Source organism: Octopus sinensis, linkage group LG9, assembly GCF_006345805.1.
Source record: "Octopus sinensis linkage group LG9, ASM634580v1, whole genome shotgun sequence".
Lineage (NCBI taxonomy): Eukaryota > Metazoa > Mollusca > Cephalopoda > Octopoda > Octopodidae > Octopus > Octopus sinensis.
In genome coordinates, this window is record NC_043005.1 from 89,113,740 (window position 1) to 89,138,739 (window position 25,000).

Genomic DNA, 25,000 nt, shown 5'->3' on the forward strand with positions numbered 1-25,000 from the left:
TCTGACGGTGCCCTTTTGCTGAACCACTAAGCTCTGGGACTATATACACACCAATATAGTATATAGTCCCAGAGCTTAGTGGTTCAGCAAATGGGCACGTCAGAATATGTAGCAGACTGCAAAAATTCTTCAAGACAGTGCTCCAGTATGGCCACAGTCTCATGCTTGAAGCAATTAAGAAATAACAGATAAAAAAAACAAAAGTAGCGCATTTTCCCCCTTAAAATGTGGTTGCTGCTTTGCTCCTTTTGTTGGCTGCCCTTGCAATGCCCTGGGGTTTAATGCAGGGCAATGAAGGGTGGACACTTCATGAGTGAAAAGAGGAGGGGAAAACGAGTGAGTCAGTGATACCTGAATGGATATGAGCTGAGACTAGCTAACTCCCAGGAGCAACAGCAGTGGAAGGGAAAGGTTTTCACAAAATAACATCATTGATTTAATAATAATCTTAATCATCACACATCATCATCGTCATCATAATCATAGTCATCATCATCATCACTATCATCATCATCTGCATCATCAGCAATAACAATATTGTCCTCCTATCATCATCATCACTATTATCATCATATTTCAAATATTAAACATTAAATGTCTGATTGGCCCTGCTCTTTCTTCTTTTTCTTTCTTTCTTTCTTCCCTTCCAGTACTAAAAAGGATGCGATTCTAAAGGAAGAAACTCCCCCAATGAACCGAGACAATCTGCTGAGGATATAAAATTTTAATGTACGTATGTATGTATATACATATGTGTGTGTGCATGTATATATGTATGTATGTATGTATGTATGTATGTATGATGTATGTATGTATGTATGTATTATGTATGTATGTATGTATGTATGAATATGAGCACCACAGTTAGACAGACAGACCAACAACAACGCCGACAGACAGACAGATAGATAGATAGATAGATCTAAAAGTGACGCAAGAAATGATAATGCACGATAGGATTGTAAGGCATATGCTTATATGTGTGTGAGTGTGCGTGTGTGTATTTATATATATACATATATACACACATACATATATACATATATATATATTATAATATATATATTATAGGGAGGGAGAATTCACAACAAAACACAAGACGAAACAGGCAGTAAATACAGATGTATTAGTTTAACGCTCGGGAAGTTGAAGTTACTATTAGCTCTCACTGCACATACAGCCATGTGCTGCCATCTGTGGCATCTACAGAACAAATCCGGGAACTTTCTGATACTACCATTATATATGTATATATATTTTATTATATATATATTATATATATATATATATATATACTATATATATATAGATATATATATATATATATATTATATACGAAATATTGAATTTCTAAATCTCTCGTAGAGACATGTACGGTGGTGGGGAGATAATGGTTGTATACGTCAATCTAACAGAACGTGACAGTAGGGGTACACCACCGCTGTATAGCCCTAGGAAGCATCGAAACGCCTCCTGATGGCTTTACACATTTTTTCCCTGTGTCCTTATATACATATACGAAGGGGAGACAAACCCCCCGGCTGCCGAAGCTGCATCTAGGAACACGTGTTTCAGGATCGTTGTCCTTATCGGCCTAGAGTAGCAGACACCGGTCAGCTGGTGATATTTGTCTCGACTTCGTAATTGTATATATCTATAACTCACTGATTATCAAAATAAGAAATATTGAATTTCTAAATCTCTCGTAGAGACATGTACGGTGGTGGGGCGATAGAATGGTTGTATACTGTCAATCTAACAAGAACGTGACAGTAGGGGGTACACCACCGCTGTATAGCCCTAGGAAGCATCGACCGCCTCCTGATGGCTTCGAAACATTTTTACCTGTCCTTATATACATATACGAAGGGGAGACAAACCCCCGGCTGCCGAAGCTGCATCTAGGGACACGTATTTCAGGATCGTTGTCCTTCATCGGCCAGCTGGTGATATTTGTCTCGACTTCGTATTGTATATATCTATAACTATAATTATGTATATATATATATAGCTTTATATATTTTATATCGGTAGTATCAGAAAGTTCCGGACTTGTTCTGTAGCGTGCCAATAGACGGCATAACTGCATTAATAAAATAGGAAATGGATGTGTAAAAGATTTTATTGCGTACAACACATGACTCATTTTGGTTCTCTTCAGGTACATCAATAAAAAGTCTCACTAGAGATTTCTTGAGTCAGCTTCTATAGCGCTATATGTCCATCAAATTCGAGATTGTGTAAAATCAGAGAAAAATAATTGAAACGCAGAAGATTCAAATATGAACGTGGAAAGTATACATTCTAGTTTAGAGAAAATGACTGAATCAGCTTTCGCTGTTGTAACTGTTAAAAGAAAGAAGAGGAAGTAGAAATTGAAAGTGTGCTAACAAATCACCCAGCTTGCTGCCCTTATGATGATGATGGTGATGATGGTGATGATGGTGATGATGAAATCAATGGCAAAGCAAAAAGCGTTTGAACAATTGGTTGATAGTTAGGAACAAAACCCCCTGCATGGCAAATATGTGGCCCTTAGCAAACAGGCTGATGTAGACCAGAAGCACACCCTTCAGTGGCCATGGAGCACAGAGCTAAAGGCAGAGAGCGAAGGCTTTAGTTTGGCTGCTCAAGATCAGAGCTTATTGATCTGGAACTATCAAACCAATGTATTGAAAAATGGTGCAGACCCAAAGTGCCGATACTGCAACGATGGGATTGAAACAGTGGACCACTTTATCTCTGGGTGTAAGGTTTTAGCACCAGTAGAGTATAAATCTAAACATGACAGAGTTGGTCAATATCCACACTAGTTAACATGTCAGCATTATCAAATCAAAGCTGCTGACAAATGGTATAAGCACCATCATGAGGCTGGAACTGAGGGAGAAAACGTAACGGTCCTTTGGGACTTTCCAGTATGTACAGACCAGACCATCAAAGCTAATTAACCAGATATTGTTGTGAAAGACCAAAACAATAAGACCTGTTCACTGATTGACATGAGCATACCTTGTGATCATAATATCTCGGCAAAAAAGCTTGATAAGCTCAGAAAATATAAAGATTTGCTGATTGAAATCAAGACAGTTACAATACCAGTAATTGTAGGAGAACTTAGAATAATTAAAAAGGGAACTGAAAGTGATTTGCGGATAATCCCTGGCTTACTACCCTTGCAGGAAGTGCAAAAGGTTGTCTTAACTGGTAATTGGTCACAAGTATTGAGAAGAACATTGTTGCTCTTTCCTTTTCTTTTCCCCTTTCATTGTTTTTGTTTCCTCTTTTTCATTTGTTTTCTTTAATCTCTTTCTTTCCCCTGTCTTTCTTCCCTTTTTTCTATCTCATGACTTTGTAAATGAACAATCTGATGTGTTTATTTTGATGACCTGCCAATGAATACAATGAGTTTCTTTGCTCTAGGTGTTGGGAAGACACTCAGCAAGAATTGGAAGCGAAATTCAAAGAAGATAATAATAATAATAATAATAATAATAATAATAATAATATATAATAATAATAATAATAATAATAATAATAATAATAATCACAATAATAATTTTAATAACAACAACTATTACTACTACTACGGAAAAAACAACAACAAAAATAGCAATGATAATAATGATAATAATATAAATAGAATAATTTCATAAGGGTTAAGTACGTGAAGAAAACCTGTAGATCTTTCAAGGGTAACTTCTCTGACATTTGTCTGGGAAGTTAGGATTGGTTATCAACACAAACACCACCATCAACAACAATAAATGTCTATGAGCATTGATTTGAGGCTAAACACCCACTACAATACAATTACAATACAAGAACAATAGAACCACAACAACACACACACACACATACACACACCACACACACACACACATACACACACACACACACACACACACACACACATGGCAAGAACCACGTTTTGATGCACACAACAAGTGATACAGTATAGAGGAAGAGCAACTGTCAAGCTCTGACCAAGTCCACCTTTCCCATTTCACAATGGCTACCACAAGAACATAGAGGGTAGACTGGACAGTGGAAAGAGAAAAGCATGTCTACACTGCAACATTTCACCCCTTATGTTGAACCATGTCAAATCCTGATGACCATCCAAACAGTGTCAAGATGATTCCCATAAATGTGCCACCCAAAATTTGCCAGTGACCGGCCACCTGTGTTTGCCGGTAAGGGTTGAATTAAGGGTCCAATTCAAGCACCTTCTCACTCAACATTTGTCCCTTCAGACTCCTAAGAATTTTATTCTTCGTGTAAATAGATGAACAGAATCCATCAGCATCAATTGAAAGAGGGTTATTTCAATAATGACTTGAAACCTGAACATCTCAGATCCACATCACTCACCCTTCTGCCAGTGCTAATATTTTCTCACTAGATGTGGATGCTATGTGCAATTGGCTGCCCCACTTCATGCAAGTTCTTGGCTTAACTGATATACACACACCACTCCACATGTCCTATTTGATGGCCACTCCTCAAGACTTGTCATCTGAGATGACACTCCACAGCAGAATGGCTTCTTTCCTCATAGCAGCATGATATCACTACCTCAAATTTATTATAACAACATTATATTACTACCTCTGCATGTCTGGAAGATCAGTTAGAAATAGTAGCTGAATCTCCCTCAAACTACTACATAATATCTTGTGTATGTTTACATGTATTTGTTTGACAAATCCCCTTAAGCTTGGATTTCATTCAATCAATGACCCCTATTTTACCAGATAATGTGATGTCCCTCTTGTCAGTATCTGTGCACAATCTTCCAACCGGCCACTTGTCTCACAATAAAAAATATTGAATTCCAATGGTTATACTACTGTGTTTCTGCAAGCCTAGCAGGCAGCTCGGATGAAACATCACATGACTGTCTTTTGTTTGTTATGTTCAGCCAATCACAACTGGAACTTTTTATTTATTTATGCGCCCTTTTCAAGCCTAGACAGGATCATAGGCCCGGTTTCCCGGTTTCTATGGCGTATGTGTTCCCCCCAGCTGGACGGGATGACAGTCCATCACAGCATTACTCAAGAAACAGGAAGAGTGAGAGAAAGTTGGGACAAAAGAGTACAACAGGAGTTGCCACCACCCCCTGCCGGAGCCTTGTGGTGCTTAAGGCGTTTTCGCTCAATAAACATACACAACGCTTGGTTTGGGAATCGAAACCGCGATCTTCCAACCACGAGTCCGCTGCCCTAACCACTGGGCAATTGCACCTCCACTACGCCCTTTTAAAGCCTAGCCAGGCTTATGGGCCCGGTTTCCCGGTTTCAATGGCGTATGTGTTCCCCAGCTGGACGGGACGCCAGACAATCGCAGTGTTACTCATTTTTGCCAGCTGAGTGGACTGGAGCAACATGAAATGAAGTATTTTGCTCAAGAACACAACTCGTCACCCAGTCCAGGAATCGAAATGACAATCCTAGGATCATGATGCTGACACCCTAACCACTAAGCAACGCGCCTCCACGTCTGATGAATCTACACGAGATGATTTTTTTCAAACTCTCACAAATACATTACTTACTCCATCTGTTTCTCCCTCTCCCCCTCTCTCTCTCCCTCTCACCTCTCTTTCTCCCCCTCTCTGTCGCTCTTTCTCTCCCTCTCCCTCTCTCACGCACTCATACACACACACACATTATAAATAGACACACACATCATTCTTTGCTTGCATTTTTTGTTATTTGAGATGTTTCAGAAATTCTTCTCACGACCATTTCTTCGTAAATATAAACAACGCCAAACATTATGATGCCATGGAATTTCTTGTAATTACTGTTGTTGTTGTTGTTTCCAATCTCTTGTCTTGATTTGATCTGGTGTGGTCAATTTAATATTTTTAATGGAATAAAACATCTGTTCTCCTATTTCACAATAGTCTTCAGCATCTTTTCATTTGTGTGTGAATTATCTTTAAGTAAGCCCGCCTTTCCATTCGGACACTACAAAACAACATCCCCCATCAAATTATGTTATCATTCGCCATCTCACAAGGAATAAATATCCATAACCCAGAGGAAAGGGAAAATAGATAAATACAGGAGCCTGACCGGCCACTATCAGTTTGTACTGGTTGCAGTAGTGACCTCAGGTGTTCTCAGACCCTGCACGGATGATTTACCCCACAAAATCAGAATAATTGTGGTCCACCTGACAAATGAGCCCTGCTAGGTGGATTGGCTGCTGAAGCAAGTGTTGCTGGCCATTCTCCACAGCAATGCCTTTGCAATCAAGTCCACAGAGCACCGTTGAACGTGCCATTTGGTCTGGGGTGTACCACCCTTTGCTTCCTTCTCCTCCCCATTTTCCGCTGCTTAATTCTCACCGTTTCCCCCCACTTATTTGTATTGTAGTTTTGTCCAATAAAGTTGGAAGACTAGCAATTTTGGTGATTTGTGTGTTGCACATAAGCTTAAACCAGAGTTCCTCAACTTTTCTCTACCTTTGGACTTTTTTGATTTCTTGTTTTCCTCTGAAGGAACCTCCGAGCCATTTGATGCTTAAAAAATCTTATTATATTTTTATAATGAAAGTATGAGATATTTTATTACACAGAGATTTGAATGGCAAATCTTTCAGGCACCCCTAAGAATCATATGGATAGCAATTTTAGGGGGAAGGGGGGACGAGATTAGTCAGTTACATCGACCCCAGTATTTGATTGGTACAGCATTTTATCAGCCTCAAAAGCATGAAAGCCAAACTTGCCCTCGGCAATATTTGAACTCAGAACATCAAGAGCCAGAAGAGATGCAGTTAAACATTTTGTCTAATTCTTGCATCTCGTTACCTGGAACTTTTACTAATAAGGATTTCAAATTTTGGCCAGCAATTTGGGGTGGGGGTTGTCAAATGTTCATTATTCATTTGTTTTTCTCTCTCCCCCATTTCTCACTCCTACAATAGACTCCCTGTAATTTTTAACTGGGTTCCACCAACCTGTTCACCTTGTGGCACTTCTTGCCACTGATACTTTAAAATGACTCCTCACCTTCTCATTCTGTTGACCCACAACATTAACAGTTACCTTCACTTTACTAATGACTACAATGGAGTCTCTGTCTCATGTCTGCTATTCTAATTTACCTGTCGAAGGTGCATGGCTTAGTGGTCAGTGCATATGTACCTGAATGTACAGGATGGGGCAGGGTGTAACACTAGCAGTCAGCTCTGTATTCTAGTCTCCTCTCCCTTTCTCTCTCTCTCTCTCTCTCTCTATGGCACCAGTGTTGTCCTGATACAACTTGGCATCCCTTTCGTCACAGAATGTCAAAACCCAACACAGACACTGCAACACCCTTTGTCCAACCCTCTAACACCACCATTTATCAACCACCCTTGGATTAGTAGAATCACAGAAAACACACACCCTGCATCTAGGGTCAAGCAAAAACAAAATGAGATTTTTTGCAAACAATCAAAATAAAACAACCAAACAAAAAATACAATAAAAAAAACAAATTAGTTAGAATCATGCAATTTTATTTATCTGTTTGTTTTTTTGGTGCAAATGGATTTAATCAAAATGGTTCCCTTATAAGGTAGTGTATATAGATAGTGTACATATATATATATATATATATATATATATATATATATATATACATCGGTATGCACGGTATAGAGCGTGTATACAGATGTAAACATTGACAAAAACACCTTTAGTTCATATAAGTAATCTCTATCATTATATATAATCTAAACATTAATTTTCTTTTATATTTAACATTCACTAAAAATATCCCTCCTCTTTCTATAAGTTACTTCTGATGTTATATCATATAACATTTTCAAACAATATTAATAGCGTTCAGTAAATCACTATACACATCCATCATTTTCAGTTAAAATGTCTTATTGACGAGTTTCATTTATTCACTTCCCTAAAGAGAAGATTACATTGCTTTACACCATTTTATTCTATTGAATAATATCAGTGAAATCTTCGAAACATGTGTCGGAAGTAAAACTATTTGAATTATACCTGCGTTAAACTCCATTTATTTTATATATATATATATATATATATATATATATATATATATATATATATATATATATATATATATATATATATATATATATATATATGTATGTATATGTAAATACATGAATAATGAAAAACCCTAATGTTTTAATGATAGAAAGTTTCTCAAACCATTCGGAAAATCCCCAAAGAATGGTTTCCTCTCTTTTTATTCATTTCCTCCAAATCTTTTTGTTTTGTCTTTTGATTCTATTTTCCACAGAACTTTACACTTTAATTGCACATTGGAATATAAGAATTAAAAATAAATATGAAAATAAATTTAAAAGAAAATAAATGCATAACAATACTAATAATAAAAGTAATAATAAATATAATAACAGAGACCTTTATAACTTAATATCATTTAAGATAGCATGGAGATTTGAAAATGAATGGAGACCCTACCAGAAGGGAGAGAGTGAGAGAGAGAGAATTGGTGGAAGGAAATGTTGCACAAGTATATACATAATGAAGAAAAGCTATAAGTGCATAAACTCCTTTGTGTGTGTGTATATATATATATACATACACTCACCTGGGTATGTATATGCATTTGAAAAAGATTCAAACCAAATAAAATAGTATTCCCTGGATGAATGAAATCCTGTTTATACATGCAAGCCTGAGAACATGGGGTAATAATTGTAAAAATGAAAGTAGAAGAACAACATACTGGCAGTAAGGAGTGGCAGCACTGTGAAATGGACAAGTGTTTCATTAACTTGTAGTGCCAAGTTCAATTCCAGGTGTTGTTCTAGCTTGGCAAAGGTTGGCCTCCGTTCAGCAGATTTGTTCTACATATACAACACAAGAAGAGCAAGTTTCCTCTGTTGGTCCTCTACAACCCAGTGATGCTGTGGCTGTTGACTGTTTATTTATAGAGAGTAGCCCTAAAGATGGCAAGGGAATAAGGAAGATCTTTCTTTGGAGAAGGATAAGGGAAGTATGGTGTGACCTTAACAGATAAAAAGGCAATACTGAGATTTTTTAAATGATAAGGGCTGCACAGGGCTGCCTTAAAAAGGTAAAAAAGCTGTACAGGGCCCCTTTAAAAGGTAAAGGCTGCATAAGAATGTTCAACCAGACTGTACAAAGGCAACCATTTCATTCCTGACAACAAGGTATAAAAAATCAAAACAACAAAACAAAAAAGTAAAAAATAAGACAAAACAGCAGTTGAATTGAAATTTTCATAAGTCAAAACATCACACCTTGCTTCTTATTAAGGTTTTCTAGGGGTTTAGTCTTTGCTAACTCAACTCTAAGGCCCCTTGATTCCAAACCTTGCTTCCACACCTGAAATTTCTTCTCTAGTTCTTGTAGTGATTCAGCAATAAGTTCAAAGTTATCAGCATAGGGGAGCTTTCATGAGCAACACATCTGAAATTCCTGTTATGGCCAGAAGGTCTATGATGAACAAAAAGGGGGCTGAGAATCGATCCTTTGTGTACACTCCTACCTGTACACTGAATTCACTGTTATACTCGTTGCCAGCCTTCACCTTACAATCAGCATCTCTCTACCTGGTTTCTACAGCTCTCACCAGCCACTCATGTATCTCTAGCCTTCTGCATTGCCCACCAGATAAGGGAGCAGGGGAGCCCCTCAAAGGCTTTCTCCATTTCAATAAAAGCAAAGTACTTCTCCTGAAGCAGCTTCACCAAGAAGATAGCATCAGTTGTGCATCTTCCTGGCACAAAACCAAACTGCATTCCATCAAGACTCTCCCTTTTTAATTTTTGACCTTCTCTGTAACTTTCATCACCTGTTCCAGCAATTTGATACTTTTGTAATTATCTCAGTCTAAAGTATCACCTTTACATTTGTAGGGTTGACTATAATGTTGCTACTCCAACCATTGGGTGTGTCATCTTTAAGGACACCACCATGTCACCATAGGTGTGGAGAGGACTTTGCACTATCCACAAATTTGGTCAGTGGCCACCATTGTGTTGTCTCATAGGAACCTCCAGTTGTCCTCTATGTTATTCATATATTACTATCTTCTCCTCCTCTCCCTCCTTGCCAAATGCTTCATTTAGAATCTCTCTAAATCTCTGACTATTCAGAGGATCCTTAAGCTTCCAAATCTTTCTTTTCCAAACTGGTTTGCTTCTTGGTGTCTTTCTAGCCTGAACTCTGAATTCACTATTAACTAACACATGTCGAGGTTTGCACTCTTCACCTGGGAAGGGTTTTGTGTTTATAAGCAACCAGCTTTCCTGCTTTCTGGTGAGAATATAGTCAATCTTGCTTTGTGTGGCCACCACATTAATAAGTGAACAGGTGACTGGTTGGTTTCTTGAAGTCATTATTGCAAATAATAAATTGTGCGCACTCAACTAAATGCACAAACAAATAAATATATTCATATGCATATGTGTATATGTGCCCATGCAAATATGTATAAGTTATTTCTTATGCAAGTCATTCAATTGCTGCACCTGGTTTGTTACGGTTGGAATGGCATTGATGTTATTCCTTTTAAATCGAGTTACTCAAATGGAATATTTTAAAATGTAAAAAACAACGAAGAGTAATAAATCACACCCGCTACAAATACTGTACACGTTGTGTTAAAAATAGTGAAATTATGAAGAATTCCTTTGATTCTCGTTGAAATTCTTGGCCACCAACTGCATTTATTTTCCTGGCGATACGCTTTATTCTTCATCATCATCATCATCATCCTCATCATCATTTTGCCATCATCATCCTCAACCTCATTATCATTATCATCATCCTTTAATGTCCATGTCCCATGCTCACATTTAGTATTCAAAGGATAGGAACACTAAGTATGATTTAATGGGGTCCATTATTAGTTAGGCACCATCATACAATACTGGTAATTTTAAACGTGATCTTTGCTTTGGGGTATTATATAATTTCTTTTAAATAAATATCATTGAATTATAAAGGTATTTTACAATGAAATGTTCTCACAAATATAGAAAAACATTTAAATACTTCAATTCTAAATAACTCATTAATTGTAATTGCTTTTCACATAATATGACACGCATATTTTTTTCTAAAAATGTTAAGCATATTTTATAGATAGGTAACTAATTGTTGTGACGTAGGATTTTTATGAGGGGGTGCTGAAAATTTCTTGGCTTTGGGTAAAAGAAAATACATAAGAATCAGTTAATTGTGATGTTATACAACATATTCCCCCCTCACACTCACACACATATTGCAGCGGTCCTTCATTTTTTTAAACCCTCTAAAAAGAAATCGAAATGTTGGGCCTCAACCAAGCGTCGGTACCAGCGATCACATTCGAATTGGAGTGAAATTTTGTTCCCTTGGGGACTTTCTTCAGTTGTGGAAGGAGGTGGTAGTCGGAGGGGGCCAAGCCAGGAGAGCAAGGAGAATGGACTACCTATTCGAAACCAAAGTCACATGTTTTCTGTAGTTTCATGTGTTGTGTGTGCTGGTGCATTGTCCTGCAAGAACAGGATATTACGGCTCAGCTTCCCCGGTGTTTCTGTTCAAATCTTCCTGTAGTTCGTCCAACAGAGACATGTAGTATTCTGCGGTAGATTTGAAAAATTAGAATGTATAAGCATTTTTTATATTCCATCCCGTAAAGATTGCCATGAACCTCCAAAATGAACATTGCTGCATCTCTTCTGAAACAACTGCAAAACTTGTGGTTGTTTTAGCTGCTCTGCATCAATGTTCTTTGGTACTCGTACACCTGCACTAAGATTCTTCTTCCGGATCATGAACTTGAACTTGGCCCTAACCATTTTGTGACCAGTATCACAATCAGTACCACGCAATACTCCCCTTCAAATCTAAACTCCCCCTCTCTGGAATGTTCAACATTCCTTCCTCCCCTTCCTACCTGCATCTCTCAAATTCCCTCTCTGGAATGTTCAACATTCCTTCCTCCCATTCCTCCCCTTCACCTCTCAAATCCCCCTCTGGAATGTTCAACATTCCTTCCTCCTCTCCCTCCCCTTCACTTCTGAAATCCCCCTCTCTGGAATGTCAGCATTCCTTCATCCCCTTCCTCCACTTTATGTCTCAAAACCCCCTCTCTGCAATGTTCAACATTCCTTCCTCCCCTTCCTTCCCTTCACCTCTCAAATTCCCTCTCTGGAATGTGCAACGTTCCTTCTCCCCTTCCTCACTTCACCTCGCAAACCCCTATCTCTGGAATGTTCAACATTCCTTCCTCCCCTTCCTCCACTTTACCTCTCTGGAATGTTCAACATCCCTTACTCACCTTCCTCCCCTTCACTTCTCAAATCTCTTTCTCTAAATGTTCAACATTCCTTCCTCCCCTTCACCTCTCAAATCCCCTTCTCTGCAATGTTCAACATTCCTTACTCCCCCTCCTCCCCGTCACCTCTCAAATAACCCCTCGCTGGAATTTGAAACATTCCTTCCTCCACTTCCTCCCCTTCACCTCTCAAACCCCTGTCTCAGAAATGTACAACATTCATTCTTCCCCTTCCTCACCTTCACCTCTAAAACCTGCTCACTGGAATGTTGGACATTCTTTCGTTCACTTCCTCCCCTTCACTTCTCAAGTCCCTTGCTCTGGATTGTTCAACATTCCTTCTTCCCCTTCCTCCACTTCGTCTCTCAAATCCCCCTCTCGGGAATATTCAACATTTCTTCCTACACCTCTTCACCTCTCAAATCACCCTCTCTGGAATGTTTAACATTCCTTCCTCCCCTCCTCCACTTCACCTCTGAAATCCCCCTCTCTGGATTGTTCAAAATTCCTTCCTCCCCTTATTCCCCTTCACCTCTCAAATCCCCCACTCTGGAACGTTCAACATTCCTTCCTCCCCTTCAGTTCTGAAATACACCCCTCTCTGGAATGTTCAACATTCTTTCCCCCCTTCCTCAGCGTCACCTCTGAAATCCCTCTTTCTGGATTGTTCAAAATTCCTTCCTCCCCTTCCTCCTATTCACCTCTCAAATCCCCCTCTCTGGAATGTTCAACATTTCTTTCTCCCCTTCCTCAGCGATACCTCTGAAATCCCCCACTCTGGAACGTTCAACATTCCTTCTCCCCTTCCTCCTATTCACCTCTCAAATCCCCCACTCTGGAACGTTCAACATTCCTTCCTCCCCTTCCTCCTATTCACCTCTCAAATCCCCCACTCTGGAACGTTCAACATTCCTTCCTCCCCTTCCTCCTATTCACCTCTCAAATCCCCCTTTCTGGATTGTTCAAAATTCCTTCCTCACCTTCCTCCCCTTCACCTCACAAATCTCCCTCTCTGGAATGTTCAACATTCGTCCCTTCCCTCCCTCCCCTTCACCTCTCAAATCCCCCTTCCTGGAAAGTTCAACATTCCTTCCTGCCCTTCACCTCTCGAATGTTCGTTCCTCTCTGGAGTATTCATTATTCTTTCCTCCCCTTCCTCCCCTTCCTCCCCTTCCTCCCCTTCCTCCCCTTCACCTCTCAAATCACCCTCTCTGGAATGTTTAACATACCTTCCTCCCCTTCCACCCCTTCCCCTCTCAAATGCCCCTCTCTGGAATGTTCAACTTTCCTTCCTCCCCTATCTTCCCTTCACCTATCAAATCCCCCTCTCTGGAAAGTTCAACATTCGTCCCTTCCCTTCCTCCCCTTCACCCGTCAAATCCCGTTTTCTGGAATGTTCAACATTCCTTCCTCCCCTTCACCTCTCAAATCCCCCTCTATGGAATGTTCATCATTCCTTACCCACATGTTTATAATTGTGTGTATGTATGTATGTATGTGTGCATGTATGTATGTATGTATGTATATGTATGTATGTATGTATGTATATAGTATGTATGTATGTATGTATGTATGTATGTGTATGTATGTATGTATGTATGTATGTATATATGTATGTATGTATGTATGTATGTATGTATGTATGTATGTATATATGTATGTATGTATGTATGTATGTATGTATGTGTGCATGTATGTTTGTATGTATGTTGTATTATGTATGTATGTATGTATGTATATATTTGTGTGTCTGTGTTTGTGTCCCACCCCCAATCGCTTGACAACCGATGTTGGTGTGTTTACGTACCCGAAAGTTAACGTTTCAGCAAAGCGACCGATAGAATAAGTACTTGGCTTACAAAGAATTAGTCTTGAGGTCGATTTGTTCGGCTAGAGGCGGTGCTCCAGCATGGCCGCAGCCCAATCACTGAACCCATTAAAGGAATTTTAAATAATCGTTACAGTTGTGTAAATATAAATCCTGATGTTAAAGTAATATTTTAATTTTATTCTTAAATTTTTCTCGTGCAATAAAAGGACAGACTATGCACTGTAATTCAAGGGTAAATGTTTAATCTTATCCAACAAACCACTGGATTACAGAGATTACTCCTATCCTTAAGTTAATCTACCATCAAATTTCATGGACTAACAAAATAAAACCACATTATCAGGTTTAAGAAATATGAGAGTTATTTCCCTTTGTTAGTTTTGTACGCTTATTATAAAGATAGTTACCTCCCTTACTAAATGATCCCGATTTCATTTTGAAATTAAAACGTTATCTCTTATCCAGCTTCCAAAAAAATGGAATTTTCAAAATTTCATTAATACCATGTAATATCGTGTAATATATTCTGCCCTCTATTGAGTAAGCAAACCCTGTTTTTTTTTAATTTATTAGGTTATCAAGAAAGTTCTTGTGGTTTTAACCTTTAAATTCAGATGCACATATCTCGGCCCAAACAAAACTTTATTAATAGAAAGAAACACCATCAGAATCAACAGACTTTTGCCAACGCGAAACAAGTTTATTTATGCCAGTAGCGTGAAAATCCTGCGTTCTGGTGGTGATGAAGTCGTTGAAGGCGTCTTTGGCATCGTCTTGGTTTTTGAAGCATCTCTCACGCAGGAAGTTGTCAAGATGCTTGAAAAAATGGTTATCGGTAGGCGAGAGGTCTGGTGAGTATGGCGGATGAGGCAGAGTTTCGCAGCCCAATTCGTTCAACTTCTGCAGGGTCAATTGTGCGACGTGCGGCCGAGCATTGTCGTGGAGAAGAATTGGTCCTTATCTATTGACCAATGCTGGCTGTTGTCGGAGTTTCTTATGCATTTCATACATTTGCTGACAGTACTTCTCCGCCGTAATGGTTTCGCTTGGATCCAAATAGCTATAATGGATGAGACCGGCAACAGACCACCAAACAGTCACCATGGCCTTCTTTTGGTGCAATTTTGGCTTCGGGAAGTGCCGTGGAACTTCGTCGGTGTCCAACCACTGAGCTGAGTGTCGTCGGTTGTCCTAAAAAATCCACTTTTCATCGCAAGTCACAATCTGGTCGAGATACGTGTCGTTCTTCTGCGTAAAAGAAGGGAAGACGACACTTCAAAATGGCGTTTGGGGGTGTATGTTTCCGTTAAAATAAATTAAAGATACAAATATAAAGTTTGAAAATAAACAGATATATAAAAAATAGAACACAGAATAAATAAATATCTTTGGCATAAAAAATGAGAAAAAATGAGATACAAACTTGAAACCTACTAGAATAAAAATTGCTATGTGTATGAATGTATGTATAATACGAGAATTTTAATGGAGGTAAAGCTCCACTATATAGTACAACTGTTTTTTCACCCGTATATGAGTTAACGATTAATAAAATTTGCTATACGATAAAAATTTCAGATATTTCTCTTAAAATATTCACCCAAGCAAATTCAGAATTCACATGTAGGACATGGGGTATTATTCCATTCCAATATCCACATATTTATATTAGGAGTTTCAGGATAACAATATAGAAGTATTAACATAAATAAGAAATATAACAAGATAAACATAAAAACCTAAAATATATAAGGGGTATCATGAAGCTAGAAAATAAATTAAGAGAAACGATTGAAAGTATTTGTCCAAACCTGCGCCCGTTTCACAAAAGTTTTAACGGCTTGTAGGAAATAGTCCAAATTCACCTCACTCTGTAAAAAACGTTTCCTTCCTCAGGGTTCCTTTCTCCGGGTAAAATCAAGTAAGGCACTACATGGTGACAGATTTCTTTATTAGGTATAAAGCCCCAAACACAGAGGGGACACCACAAGGACAGACAACACCAATTTGAACAACAATGGCAACAATTCGAATAACAATTCAATAATTATTTCAGCATTAACCCACGTAAACATAATAACAACGCCCAAGGTGACAATTCAATTGGAGGATTTCTTTATTAGGTATAAAGCCCCAAACACAGACGGGACACCACAAGGACAGACAAGACCACAGTGGGGACAAAAAACATAAACGAATGTAAATGAGATGAAATTATATAAAAAATGAAAATGGTTGCATGGGCCCCACTTCCATGCGGTACATTTGAACCGTTATATACATTATCTACAATTGGTCTTCGATTTTTCACTACTTTTTTTAAACATAGCATAAAACACTTTACTCTTACTTTTTTTTTACTTTTTCTCCCTTTTTTATTTTTTTTTACCTTTTTCTTTTTTCTTTCCTTTTTTTCTCTCAATTTAACAAACATATTTTCTTTTTAATAGTACTTCTTCAATGGTTCGATTTCTATTAAATCCACAACTGGCGGCAATTCTTTGAAATCCACCCTCACTCCTGGTGGTCAGTACTATCTCCACACATTTCTTCCAGTTTCTTGTAGTTTTCCTTTTCTATCACTATCGCCTTCATATCCTCTGCATATATGTATGATGCTACTTTCACTCTTACTATTTCATTAAACTTGACTATCTTCTTCTCTGTTTCTACATTCTTTGGGTAGGTCACGTAATACCATACTCCATTTCCTCCTTGTATTTTCCTTCCTTTATTTTGAACTCTTTGTTCTCTCTTTTCCTCCTCCACTCTAAACAGTCTCTCCATCTCTTCTTCGGCCAGTTGAATTTCCGAATCCTTTCCCACCGGAACAACTGGTATCTTTACTTGTAGCTCCACTTTCTTTTTACTTTCTTTCTCTGTCACCCTTTTGTCTTCCTTCCTGCTGACCTCCTTCACAGTTTCTTTTCTCATCTCTTCTCTCTTCTTTTTCTGTTTCTCTGGCGGACATCCCTTCCCTCCGCTCTTCCTTCTTTTTTTTACCACAGTAAAATCATCCTCTGTTTTTTTTTCCTTTGCCTCGACCTGTTCTACCTGGTCCACGCTCTCTTCTCTCTCCACCTGCTCTCCTTGTTGCTTTTTCTGGGTGCACCATGCCTTCATGTGGCCCTTTTCTCCACATGAAAAGCATATCGGCGGCCTACCCTCCACTGTAACTCTCAGTCTCACATCTTCTGGGAGGACAATCTCATCCCCCACACTGTTCCAATCCTCCGTTGTTGCCTGTATAGTCAATTCAATTCCATAAACCCAGTAGTCCACCTTCTGGGTCCTCGTGCCTTCAAAATCTTTCCTTCTTTCATATTATACGTTATGGCTGTCATCAGCCATGCCTCCTTCAGTTCGGGTGGCACCTTATCCACTCGTACTTTGGCCACACGTTTGCCACAGTACGAAGGCAAGAGCACCCACTCCTCCGATCTTATAGCCTCCGTGGAGTGTTTAACTGCTTCCTCCTCCGTTGCGAAGCGCACCTCCACAGTCGCATATCTTCTTCCTCTTGTAACGAATGCTGTGTATCTTTTTATGTCTTTGATACATTCTTCTATTACCGCTATAGGGGCAACCTCTATTTTCCTAGTGGCTGCCTTCATGGTTTTGTACACTACTGTTCTCTTTGTCACATTCGTAGATAGCTCCTCGGGTGGCTTCAGCTTCAAAGTACTTCCTTCCATTGTGACTAATTTTTCACACTCCTTCTTCACCTTTCGAGGTTCCACTTTAACTCGCGGACCTCCAACTCTGCACGTCTACTCCTTCGCCAGTTACGGCCGCATAACTTGGGCCTTCCCCTAGCACCCTTTCCATCTCCCCACAATGGGGAACAAAACAACAATTACAGAATCAACAATGGTAACAATTTGAACAACAATTCAATAAATATTTCAACATTAACTCACGTACACACAATAACAACGCCCCAAGGCACTACACAGCGAGTTTTATTATTTTCCATAAGGGGTGAGCAAAGAGGGGGACAGCACAAACAAACTTTGGGGTCGACAAATGAGATATAAAAATTTAAATTGGTGTATATGATTAATCGAATGGTACACAAAAACGATAATTACAAACACTAAAAACCAATGAGAGAAAAATAAACTGGTATGCTCCGACCCCCCCCCCCCCCACGAGCCCTGTCTTTCATCCATCGACACCTTGTTTTTTTCCTTTATGACGTGTTCACACAGGGCCTTTCACACCCAACATCCGTGCAACACGCATCCATCGTTTTTAAACACCTTCTCAGACAGACACCTTCTTTCCAGCTCCACTTTTCTTTTCAAGTGAAACTTAAAGAAGTTCACTAAAGCGAGGCCAGATATGAAGTTGCCTGTCCTAATCCCTTTCATCCCTGTCTTCCAGATCGCCTCTTTCACCATTGCCACTTCTACGAGAAAGCAATTCTTACCTTCATTCGTGAGGAAATCCGCGACATAATTTCTTTTCCTCAACAGGCCCTGCCCTGTTTAACGTTGTCCTAAAACTGATCAAAGAGAAAAGGATCCCATCACCTTTAAACGGAGTCTGGACAGATTTCTTCAAGGAATACCAGATAAGCCACCCATACCTGGATACAACTCCTTCAACAAGAACTCACTACTTGAATGGACCATAAACAAAACTTGACTTAAAAAGGATTTAGATAATCCTATCAGGTGGTGCTATTAAGTTAAACATGGCCTGGACCAATCTTTGCTCGAAACATATCTAACTTTTATCTAAGTTTTTATACATTGCTTGCCAACTAATGTTGGTATCTTTACATCCCCATATTACCAGCATCACAAAAGAGACCTCAATAGAATGAGTTCTTGGGTTCGATGCTCCTCGATTCCTTTATACCACCTAGTGTGTGTGGTATATTGTGTTGATTCAGTAATTATCGACCATCTTTAATTATACTCAATGTTAGACTCTTTGAGGTGTTTAATGTATGATGTGAATGTCGTGGGATTTTTTTATACTGGGGTGTCCCCTGTATCTATTTTTTAAATCAATAGCACACCCTATATAAATTTTCCAATGTCACATAGAGCTCACTGATCTAACTTCGCATATATACTGAACTAACCGTATATATATATATATATATATATATATAATATATAATATGTATATATATATATATATATATATATAATATATATATATATATATATATAATATATATACACACACACACACACATATATATATATATATATAATATATATACATATATATATACATATGTGTATATATGTGTATATATATATACATACACACAAACATATATAAATATGTATATACACACTCATATATATTCATCCATATATATATATATATATATATATATATATATATATATAGGTATAAAGTCTTCTGGCAAGGTAACATGGATGGTGTAGGGGGTGTAGGCATACTCCTTGCGGAGAAACGGGTGGATAGAGTCATAGAGGTTGTTAGGGTATGTGATAGAGTGCCTAAGCTCAGGCTGGTCCTGCAGAACAGCACAGCTACAATTATCTCCGCCTACACCCCACATGCGGCGCTAGCAAATGATCAGAAGGACCACTTTTATGATACCCTTCTACAGGCTACCTCAAAGACGAGTGGCAATGACCTCATCTTTGTGGCTGGAGACTTTAATGGGCATGTTGGGCGGCAATCTGATATCTTCACTGGGGTACACGGTAGCCATGGTATTGGCACCCGAAACGATGAGGGAACCAGGCTACTGGTGTTCTGTGATGCATGTAACCTTTTAATCTGCAACACTAACTTCAGGAAGCCAGACAGCCATCTGATAACCTATCAATCGGGGGACTCTGCAAGCCAGATTGATTTCATCCTCACCAGACACCGGGACGCAGGGTTGCTCTTAAATATAAAGACCCTCCTGGGTGAAGAATGTACTTCCCAGCATAAGCTAGTCATTAGTGACTTTAGGCTTGAGGCCAGAAGGATACCAAGAAGCAGCCATATACACATATATCTCTCTATATATAAACGGAAGTGTCTGTGTGTGTTTCTGTGTGTCTGTCAGGTTGACCCTCACCCTGACCACGGCTTCAACCGATTCTGATGAAACTTGACACACACATAGCCCAATGTCATAATTCAAAACTAACGCAGCGAAAATTTTGAAAAGTCCCCCAGTTCTGACAAAAATCGATAAATTCGACATGGGGTCGAGAATCGAGAAACACAACCACGACTGTCTAGGGGACGCAACTCGACCTTTTAACTAAAAAAAAATTTACCATCATTTTTCCCATTTTTTGGCTATAACACTAAAAAGCTTATAGTTATTTCCCTACAAACCCAAGCAACGCCGGGCGATACTGCTAGTGTGTATTATGTGTTCATATAGTATATATACGGGTCCGTGTGTGATTGTGTATAGAAGAATCTCTCTGTATATAAGGCAGTTTGTCTGTCTTGTGTCTGTCAGGTTTACCCTCACCCTGACCACGGCTTTCTACCGATTCTGATGACACTTGACACACACATAGCCCAATGTCATAATTCAAAACTAACGCAGCGAAAATTTTGGAAAGTTTCCCCAGTTCTGAAAAATTTATAAATTCGACATGGGGTCGAGAATCTAAGCTTTTCATATGCAACACATTTTCTGTTGTAGTTTTCGCAACTCTTGCAATCAATTTTCACCAAGCTCATGGTGAAGCTTAATGTTACCCTAAGGAACTTAATTCTGACGTTAGTTTTCCGTGAAATACCTTACCATCAGAAAAAATCGATAAAATCATGCCATTTTGGGAAATCGCGTTCAAATTCAAGATGACATATTTTCGACAATATATTTAACAAATTGGCAGGAATTTTTTTTTAATTCACAGCGAGCATCATGTCTGCTCCAAGGAGCTATATGGCTCTTTTTATTCCAATAGGATACTTTATTACCAGAAAAAATCGGTTAATTAAATCATGTGGCACACATAGCAAACCGATTTGTGTATTAAACACAAACCACAGACTGTCTAGGGGACGCAACTCGACCTTCTTTAACTCTCTTACTCCCCCAAATAACTATCAAACAGCTATCGATAATTCAACCCACAGGAGGAAATCTAGACTTAATCTTCAAGGTATCCCACATACAAACCAAAGCTTACTGCCCTATCGTCGAGATCACGTTCACCAACCTCATTTACAATTTTGCGCTTATTCAACTCGAAGACGCTGTCATCGATATGGGTGGCTCTACTTTAACGGACTACGGCCTTCCACCACCCACACGTGAACACGCCAATGTTATGTCTGCTGAATTGTTACGCGAAACTTCCTACTGCATTGAGGAACTGCACCAGTACGTCCATGATAATGAACCACAACTGCTTCTAGACCAGCGCATAGCCTACAACACCATCGCAGACTCTGTCAGACAGCAACGTGGGGGGATTTACTTCCTTGACGCACCTGGCGACCCTGGCAAAACCTTCGTCACGAAACTAATTGTGGCGGAGGTCAGACGCAACATGGACATTGCCCTAGCTGTAGCTTCCTCTGGTATCGCGGCCACGTTGCCTCCGGGTGGCAGAACCGCCCACTCTGCCTTCAGACTCCCGCTCGATCTAGCAAAGTCCGAGTCACCTATCTGCAATATCGCCAAGAACTCAGAACAGGCCGACATTCTGCGCAGATGCAAACTCATCGTAAGGGACGAGTGCACAATGGCACACAAAGGCGCCCTTGAGGCACTGGACAGGTCCCTGCAAGACATCAGAGACTCTACGGCACTCATGGGAGGATTGACTTTACTTCTTTCAGGAGACTTCAGGCAGACTCTACCTGTTATTCCAAAAGGAACCCGTGCCGATGCCGTGCGCACGTGCCATAAGTCGTCAGCTCTTTGGGCACATGTGCGGCCCTTGCACCTACAAACTAACATGCGCGCGCAGTTGATTGGTGACTGCGGATCCGCTGCATTCACCAGGGACCTTTTATCGCTCGGTGAAAATATGCGGACGGCTGCGTTCAATTGGACTCACTTTGCACCACTGTCGACACCCCTGCTAGCCTCCGGGACGCTGTCTTCCATGACCTACAAAACAATCTACGCGACCTAAAATGGCTGGTAGGCAGAGCTATTCTCGCACCCAAATATACAACCGTCAACTCCATCAATATCCAGCTACTTGAAGCTATTCCTGGTGATGTCCACGTCTACAAATCTATAGATAGGACAGCAGACCCCGCCGAGCTTGCCGATTATCCTGTTGAATTCCTGAATTCACTTGAACCGCCAGGCTTGCCGCCACACATCCTGAAGTTAAAAGTCGGTGCGCCCATTATGCTCATCATGAATTTGGTTCCACCTAAACTGTGCAACGGCACACATCTGGTTATGAAACATTTGGCACCACATTTAATAACGGCAACAATACTTACCGGTTGTGAGAAGGGAGAGGGCGTCTTCATTCCACGCATGCACCTTCAACCGCCGGGCGCTGACCTACCAATCCACTTCAGGCATTCTCAGTTTCCTGTTAAACTCTGCTTCGCAATGTCCATCAATAAATCCCAAGGCCAATCGCTACAAGTCGCTGGGTTACATTTGGGCGAACAGTGCTTCGCCCACGGTCAACTCTACTTGGGCTGTTCACGTGTTGGGAGGCGCAATGATGTTTTCATGTTTTCGCCCAAAGGGGCAGCTAGGAACGTCGTATACACAGAAGTATTGGAGTGAAGAGAAGACATTGCAACCTACACATGCGCTTTCGTTCCCTAGAAGGAAAGGACTAGATCGGGATTAGTCGTTGCCAACTAGGGGATTTTACATACCCGGGCAACGCCGTGCTATGCTGCTAGTATGTTAATAACAGGAATTCCAACCTTGTCTGATTTTCACGTTTTATTTACAATCTTATAATAATATAATATAAGATAATATAATATAATAAAACAAAATAAGATAATAATATGTTGAATGTTCATTCTGATTGAACTATTACTTTCATGCATTAAATTATGCAATCTTCAGGTTCATGTAGCAGTGGTGACAGTCATGCTTCACAATTTTTGACTGTAGCGAGATGGTTAAATCTGTGCCTTAAATACACCTGTGTCTCCAGATTGCTAGGTTTTGCAAACTGTATTCTGACAAATCAGTGTGTAGCATCACTCAATTACTTAAGCTGATTGGTTTAGGCGTCACGCTTTGTTGAACATGTCAAGAGTCCTGTATCTTAACCCTGGCCGAGGCAGCAATTGTTGGGCTGTTTTTAGAAATGTTGTAAATAGCCTTTGTCAGGGGTTTTTATATTTCAATTCTCATCATCATCATTGTCAGCACCTTAATTACTGTTGCTAGTGGTGATGGTGGTGGCAATAGAACTTTTAACCCTAAATAAGATCATTTTCCTGCTATATTCATCTTGATCACCTTTAGTATTGTTGTTGTTGTTAATGGTCATGGTCGTAGCAGTAGAAGTAGTACCTCTAAGTATTATTATTATTGCTTATTTAGCTTGGATTCGAATTTATCAATAAAATTCTTTTCTCTGATTTTCCTCTCGATTTCACTTGGGCTGTGTAATTTGTAGAATGGAAATATTATATATATTTTCCGACCACATGTTGCTAGGTGGTTACTCAAAGGTATCTGACGGACCTCTGGGTCTCTAATCTGTTGTCGGTGTACAGTGAGCGTTCTGATAGTGCATTTCCCGTCTGACCTACATATATTTCTTCACAATTTGGGCATTTGATGCAGTAAATTAAATTTCTGCTTTTGCAGTTCATATTCGCGTTTGTGACTATTTTCCCGGTTTTTGTGTTTATATATGACCGGTATGTATGAATTGTTATGTTTATATATATATATATATGTATATATATATATATAATATATATATATATATATATATATATAAAATTGTGCGTGTATATTGTTTCATATATATATTTATATTTTTTATTGTACTTTATAATCTCTGACGAGGCCTAGGGATATATATAAGTACGTCATTTTCAACTACCTACCACCTCAATACACTTGACTTATATAGGCACAATGAGTTACTATTATCCATTGGCTGAAACAGCTGTAAGTGATTTTAATAATTTATATTCATGTTTTTTAATAACTACTTGTATTATTATCTTATATGCATTGAATAATGTACTATATGTATATATGTTATTATGGTTGTCGTTTTAATAAATAAATAAGTCAACATTTTAATATCCTAAAGCTGATGAACCAACTCCTGTGCTTCTCCATTTTCTTATTTGTAATATATATACGTGTATGTATGTATCTATCTATCTATATATATATATATATATATATATATATATATATATATATATATATATATATATATATATATAATATATATATATATATATGTATATATGATATATATATGATATATATATATATATATGTATATATATTTATATATATATTGATAGATAGATATATAGACAGATATATATATATACATGTATGTATATACATATATAAAGACCTGTTAAACAAGTGAAGCCATTGTGGCTGATGACAGTACCGCCAGATTGGCACCTGTGCTGGTGGCATGTAAAAAGCACCATTCAAGTGTGGTCAATGCCAGTGCCAGCTGATGTTGATGAAGATGTCATCATCATCATTTAACATCTGTTGTCCATGCTGGCATGGGCTGGTTGTCAGACTGGGCTGGCATGCTGGAAGGCTGCTCTAGACTCCACTCTGATTTGACATGGTTTTCTATGGCTGGATGCCCTTCCTAATGCCAACCACTCTGAGAATGCAATGGGTGCTTTTACGTGCCGTGGGCATGGGTGCCATTTGCGTGACACCAGGCTGCATTTACATGCAACCAGCACAGGTGCCAGTTTG

At 39.1% G+C, this 25,000-nt stretch overlaps 2 protein-coding genes across 2 annotated transcripts in view; both read left to right on the top strand.

Annotated features, from left to right (window-relative positions):
- LOC115215463 (organic cation transporter protein-like) overlaps positions 1-3,460 on the top strand; it is a 35,774-nt gene extending 32,314 nt beyond the window's left edge. Inside the window, exon 5 of the mRNA XM_029784627.2 lies at positions 3,424-3,460. The gene's annotated coding sequence lies outside the window, so the exon portion shown is untranslated. The remainder of the gene's footprint in view (positions 1-3,423) is intronic.
- Positions 1-25,000, top strand: part of LOC118764674 (organic cation transporter protein-like) — a 429,478-nt gene that overhangs the window by 375,300 nt on the left and 29,178 nt on the right. The gene's annotated exons all lie outside the window — the stretch shown is intronic.